This window comes from Parus major, chromosome 1A (assembly GCF_001522545.3).
Source record: "Parus major isolate Abel chromosome 1A, Parus_major1.1, whole genome shotgun sequence".
NCBI lineage: Eukaryota > Metazoa > Chordata > Aves > Passeriformes > Paridae > Parus > Parus major.
The window spans coordinates 3,140,841-3,147,099 of record NC_031773.1 but is presented as its reverse complement, the minus strand read 5'-3'; the positions used below and the strand labels follow the sequence as shown (position 1 = coordinate 3,147,099).

Genomic DNA, 6,259 nt, shown 5'->3' with positions numbered 1-6,259 from the left:
TGAAGGTAGGCAGAGGCTTTGTCTCCCTCAACCTGTGCCCTAAAATTAATTTTATACACCTGCTTAAATTGATTATTTTGAGTGCTGCTGACAAACCAGAGTATTGAGCCCAAAATCGCAGATAAAAAGCTTTGAAACTTTATAAAATCACAGATGAGAAAACTTTATGGGCTGGGAAGACAGTTAGCACCATATGCTCAGTTGATCCTTGGCATGAGACTAATAACCTGATGGATTTTTTTAACACCACCAGTGATAGGACCAGCACCACTGTTGATTTATTTGTCTTTATAGCTTGAAAGGGACAAGACATATATCCAGTCAAGGAGTTCCAAGGAAGCAAAGTCAGGCTTGACCCTGTATAAAGATTTACTCAATGTTTTCTGGTGAAGCCTGGGTGCTAGGCATGGTCACACAGCATTTTGCAAGTGGTTTGATTTGCTCACTGCATTTCCTGTCCTCTTCTGGGCAGGCCAGGGAACCCCTGAGCTGGAATTGTGTAACCTCCAGCTGGGCAGACTTCTCATGGGAACAGGGGGGTTTGGGAAGTGCTGGACCCTCTGTATGGTAAAAGGGATGAAGTGACCTCTGTGCTCCTTTCTAGGACATTTTTGTTGTCACTGCTAGAAGAGACTGAAATGTAAAATAAACCTGATGGTAACACGCAGTGCACACTTATGGAAGAAATAGAAACTTTTGAGGGTGAAAAGAAAAAAAACCAAAAATACTCTGAAAATAGCTTGACCTGATATAATTTATTCTTTATTTTTCAAACACATGAATTCATTTATTTCAATGAATTCAAAGCCCAGACCAAGAGGAATATTGAATCTGCTTTCACAGTAGTTATTAAATATGTTCCCTTGTTATTCCCCTACTTCCTCCTCTAAATTAACAATAAATAGCAAACAACAACCCTTAAAAAAACAAACAACAGAAACCAAATATTTTGAGAATGAAACTTCAGAAAGGCCCACTACCCAGGCGAAATGCTCAATCAGTTTTGGATTTTTTTATTTTACTTTTTTTTTTCTTACTGAAAATGTGGGTGGTTTTCAAATACAGGAAAGAAAACACGATGACTTGTGGTGATATTTTCCACCAGAAAGATGCAGCTTTAAGGGCTTTTGGTTTCCAGATACCTCCACCCACAGGAGTGGCCTTGTCTGTTGTAGAAAGCGACGCCTGATTAGTTTTAAGAGTCAAGTTAAATAACAATGCACAGCAGACAGTGTGTGTTTCAGTGGAAGTTCTGTGTCAGCTAGGTAATTATCCTGAGTCTGGGTAATTTATATGGCAGCTGCCTCCCAGACCACAGAGCTTTTAAATATGATAAAAAGCTGCTGGGAAAAAAGAAATAAAAAAAAAAAAAAAAAAAAAAAAAAAAGAAGTGGAAAATCTGTTCTCTGTATCCCTGGTGGACAGGATGGAGCAGAAGATGATCCTGATCATTGCAGGGGGTGTGGACTTGACAGCCTTCAAAGATCATTTCCAATCCAAACCTTCCTGTGGTTCTGTGACCCCATAAGAGGAAATGGGCTTAAATCCCAGCAAGAAAGGCTTAGGTTACACATGAAGGGCAGTGAAGGACAACTTTGGGACAGGCTGTGGCAGGCAGGTGTGGAACTGTCACCAGAGGTCAGGAGTGACAAGATGGGTGAATGCCCCTTCAGGAAGGGCTCATGTTGATTTATTTTCCCTTGCAGCAGGCATTGGAATCCTCAGCTTGTCTGGCCAACAGTTTTCCCTGATCTGAGATCTTGTTGCTGCACAGTCAAATGTTTTTCTGGGGGAGGATGCAGGCTCAAACCTTCTTCTGCCAGGCTGGAGCTAAGTGGCCTGGTGCACTGTTTTGTGTGTGACACACGGACAGTAACCCTGAGCCTAAAAGTTTGCACATCTGCCAAGTTCCTACAGGCAAAGTGATGCTCACAGAACCACTTGCTGTGTCATGCTCTGCCCCCCAGATCACGGAATCACAGAATCCTAGGATGGTTTGGGTTGGAAAGGATCTTAAAAATCATCACATTCCAACCCCCTGCCATGGTGAGGGACACCTTCCACTAGACCAGGTTACTCAGAGCCCCATCCAACCTGGTCTTCAACACTTCCAGGGATGGGATCTGACCTATGTGAGTGAAGCAATGGGGTCAGGAAATGGGGGACAGACCATGGGGCTACATCTCAGCTGTGGATGTGTGGATGTACACCTCCCAAAGCTTGTGCCCAGCCAAAGTGCAGGTGGTCATAGTCCTCTAAACACCAGGTTCCTGTGTAAATTTCAGCAACAGCATCAGCAACCAATAGGGCTGAAAGCTTAAGCTTGGGATGGGAATACACAGAGTTTTAATTATCTACAACACGCCTTCAGTTGGGGTGAAAGATCCTACTCTATATACTTTTGGTATCAACAGCCCAGTATAATGGGCTCTGATACAGACAGGAAGGATGGATATGTAAGTTAATGGGGTGTGAACAATTAAAATCCAAAATCATCTGCCTCATGAAATGTCTTTTTCTCTCCTGCCAGTGACAGGAATAAGTATTACAGCCATCTCAATTTGTCCTAGAAAATAGGAAAGAGCCACTCTTTGAAAGCAATTAATTTTCCTCGATTTCCAAAATCCCAGCAGCCTTTCCCTTTGCCTTCCATCCCTTTTCTTTATTTTAATGCATAATTTACATTTTAGAGATCAGCATCAATGTCAAAATAATCACAATAATATTCAAAGGGCCATCCCAGCCTGCTCAAAGTGAACATTTACAGGCCCTAAAATTTTTAGACACCTCATTTGGGTGATCTGAAACAAAACAGATCTCAAATCTCACAGAACTGGCAGGTGTCCTGTTCTGTACATTGGCCTTTTAGAGAAACACTATTTGAGATCCTTCACTGGAGCTGTAGGAGCCACAGAAGGTGGCTGAACATAGTCCCATATTTTCTGTGGGTACACCAGGGAGCTGAAGGACATCTTTAGCTCTCCTTGCTGTAGCTGTGATCATATTGATTTGTCTGTCAGCAAAGCCCACGAGTCTCACAGAGCTGGTGTGGCTCTGGAGGATGGGGGGATTTCCCACTGTCTTCTCCAGAATCCCTTGCCACCACATTTCTGGGGTTTCCTTTCCTTCTTATGGCTCCTCTCCCATGTTCCTGGGCCAGCTTCCTGCTCCAGATCCATCCACCCATGACCACCAGCATCACAGCTTTTCTGAGGGCACAGGAATTGAGATCTCCCAGGACATATCCTGAGCACAACTCACTTTTGACACCCTGAAAGAGGTGCACCAACCAGGTACACCCGTCCTTCCGCACAACAACCTGAAGTTTCTAACGCCTGTGTCCCAGAACACAACACAAAGGGAGAGAGGAATGAGGAAAGGACTTCTCTGCAGCCATTCCCTCTGCACCCCTCAGCAATCCCGCTGCTGCCAGCCTCAACAACGCTTCGCAGCGTGGAAAAAAACCCAGGTTGTCCTATATCATTATTCTGGGAGAGAGTGTTTCACTGCAGCCGCTGCTTCCCTGCCGGCAGAGCAGGGTCCTGCGCAGGGCGGCCACCACGCCGGGCTCCCGGGGTGCGAGGGGCAAACTCGGGAGGACACCGGGGGCGGGGAGGGGGTGGTGCCGAGGACGAGGAGGAGGAAGAGGCTGCCGGGGCTGCCCCGCTGGTGGCTGCGGACGGCCCGGAGTGCGCTGCTTCCCTGCGGGGGCGGCGGGAGCGCAGAGCCGGGCTGGGCTGGGCTGGGCTGGGCTGGGCTGGGCTAGGCTGGGCTGGGCTGTACCGGGCGGAGCTCAGCTGAGCCGAGCTGTGCCGGGCTGAACTGAGCTGGGCTGTACCGGGCGGAGCTCAGCTGAGCCGAGCTGTGCCGGGCTGAACTGAGCTGGGCTGTGCCGGGCGGAGCTCAGCTCTGCCGGGCTGAACCGAGCCGGGCTGTGCCGGGTGGAGCTCAGCTGAGCTGGGCTGAACCAAGCCAGGCAGAGCAGAGCTGGGCTGTGCCGGGAGGAACCGGACTTAAACCAAGCCGAGCTGAACTGAGCCGAACCGGATTGAGCCGAGCCGCGCTGCGCGGGCAGCAGGTACCGCCGGCGGAGCGGAGCGGGATGCGGAGGATGCTCGGGGGATGCGCGGAGGATGCACGGGGGATGCTCGGGGGATGCGCGGGAGATGCCCGGAGATGCCCGGGGATGCTCGGGCATCTCCGGGTAGGGTGCCCCGCTGCAGGGCGGTGTGCTGGGGCCGGCTGGGACCCCCGGAGGGAGAACCTGTGTAGCAGCACCGGGAAAGTTGAGGGCACTGCTTGGTGCAGTCGGCATTTCACTGTCCCTGAGCGCTCCGCTGCAGCCATCGGCTCTGCTGGTACGGGATTTTAAAGGTGGCAACTTGACGTTTGTCCAGAGAGTTATGTTTTATTATTTTGCCTTTTCCCCCTTAAATAAGAGTCTAAATTACTTTCTCATCTCTCTAGCGAGTGTTTGTGGTTTTGCCATCACATTTTCCTGCCTTTAGAAAGAGCGTTGTTTTCTTCATATAACAGAGAAAAGGGGAAAGTGAGAAACACAATGAAAACCGACTACAAACAGTTTTAGTCAACAGAGTGAACAAACTGGGGAAAATAGAGAGGGAAAACCCTTTCTCCTGCTGTGCTCAGTGACGATTTGTAGGTGTTTCATGGTTACAGCACTATGTGATAAGACAGCCAGCCGGAAATGTAGTTTTAGACGCGATGTTGTATCTTTGGGTGCAGTTTGTAATGCTCTAGAAACGAGACCTGCCATAAGTTTGAGAGCAGATTTGGGCAGTTAAAGAGGCATGAACGGCCTCCATCCCTCCATCAAACTCCGCCGTGTTTGAGCTGCATTTCCTTTAGGAGGAGGGGGCTCGAAGCCCAGCCTGGCTGAGGTCCCTGTGGGCAGGCTGGACACGAGTGGAGTTAAACTCGTGGGTGTAATCGCATCCTTCCTAATTGCAGCTACAAGACGAGTAACCAACTTCTCGGCTGCACTTTAATCTCCAGGAGTGTGATACTGAAAAGTATCACAGATACTTTTTTTACAAGCTTCTTTTTTTTTTTTTTTTTTTCATTTGCACCGATGAAAGAACAGTAGCAAAAAAAAAAAAACTTCAGCAGCTGAAAGCCACTCAATTGAGTCATGCTAACAGCAGATTATTTAGTAGGGTTACTAGGGCAGGAAGAGATAAAGTTTCACTGAACTGGTTATTAAAAAAAAAAAAAAAAAAAGGCGGGGGGAGCAGCAGAACTATTTGCAGTGAAAAGGGCAACGTTTGAACTTTTGTATTCTTGAACAGCCAAGTCCTTGAGGCCCTGCACACGTCTGTTGTGGGTTTTTTTGTATTTCTCATTTTGTCCTTATTTTCAACTGAAGAAAAGACTTCACATCCCTGTTGAGGCCACCTGGCATTGTGAGTTTCTAAGGAATGAGCTTTAAGAGCAGAGTTGAGGGACCAGCATGGAGCATCTGCTCCAGAGAGGTTCTTGTCCCACCTGGTTGTGGTGGAGCAGGACTGCATTCAGCTGGGAGTATCAGATGGCCTCCTAAGCTGCTGTTTTCCTGGAGTTTACCATGCCTGAACCCCTGACATCAGAGTTGAATCTGAATCCCAGTATTGTTGCCTCTGTCTCTTTTTTGCTGTCTCGGCTGAGCATGAGACTTTGGTGTCTGCCAGCCTTTACTTGCCAAGGCTCCCTGAACCCTGCTGGACCTCTCATTTTCCTCACATGACTCTTTAGCCAAGCCCTGTGTGGACATGAGGCGAATTTAGCAAGTGATTCTTAGCCTGTGCAGGGGCTTTGGCCTGGATAGACTCTCTGCCTTAAGATAATGCCACAGCTGCACTGGCACAGACAATGCAGAGTTTGGTTAGACTTTCCCCTCTCTTTGACATGTATTTTGTGATTTTGTTTTTTAAGACCCTATTGAAAATTCAGATCTCCCTCTGCCCTGCAGCTCAGCAGCTCCTTGTACCCAGGCTGGTTTTGTACTCATGCTGCTACACTGGGGAACCCCTGTCATTTTTTTTCCACCCTGAGGGGAGCTTGTGAGGGTTATTACACTGCCATGGTGGAGCTAACTAAGCTGCTTTTTTTTTTTTTTTTTTTTTCCCTGCCTCAAGTGTGTTTCCTTTCAAAGAAAGTCACTCAGAGCTTCTCACAGAAGTAGCACGTGGCTCAGTATCCCATCAGAGGTGGGGAGCTCAAAGGAAAGAGGGAGAGACAAGGAACTAGGGATGGAGGGAAC

General features: G+C 48.0%; 1 protein-coding gene across 1 annotated transcript in view; it reads left to right on the top strand.

The window, feature by feature from the left end:
* The first annotated feature begins 3,799 nt into the window (after nucleotides 1-3,799).
* The window catches only part of PRKCQ (protein kinase C theta), a 50,195-nt gene continuing 47,735 nt past the window's right edge, over nucleotides 3,800-6,259 (top strand). Inside the window, exon 1 of the mRNA XM_015629213.3 lies at nucleotides 3,800-4,078. The gene's annotated coding sequence lies outside the window, so the exon portion shown is untranslated. The remainder of the gene's footprint in view (nucleotides 4,079-6,259) is intronic.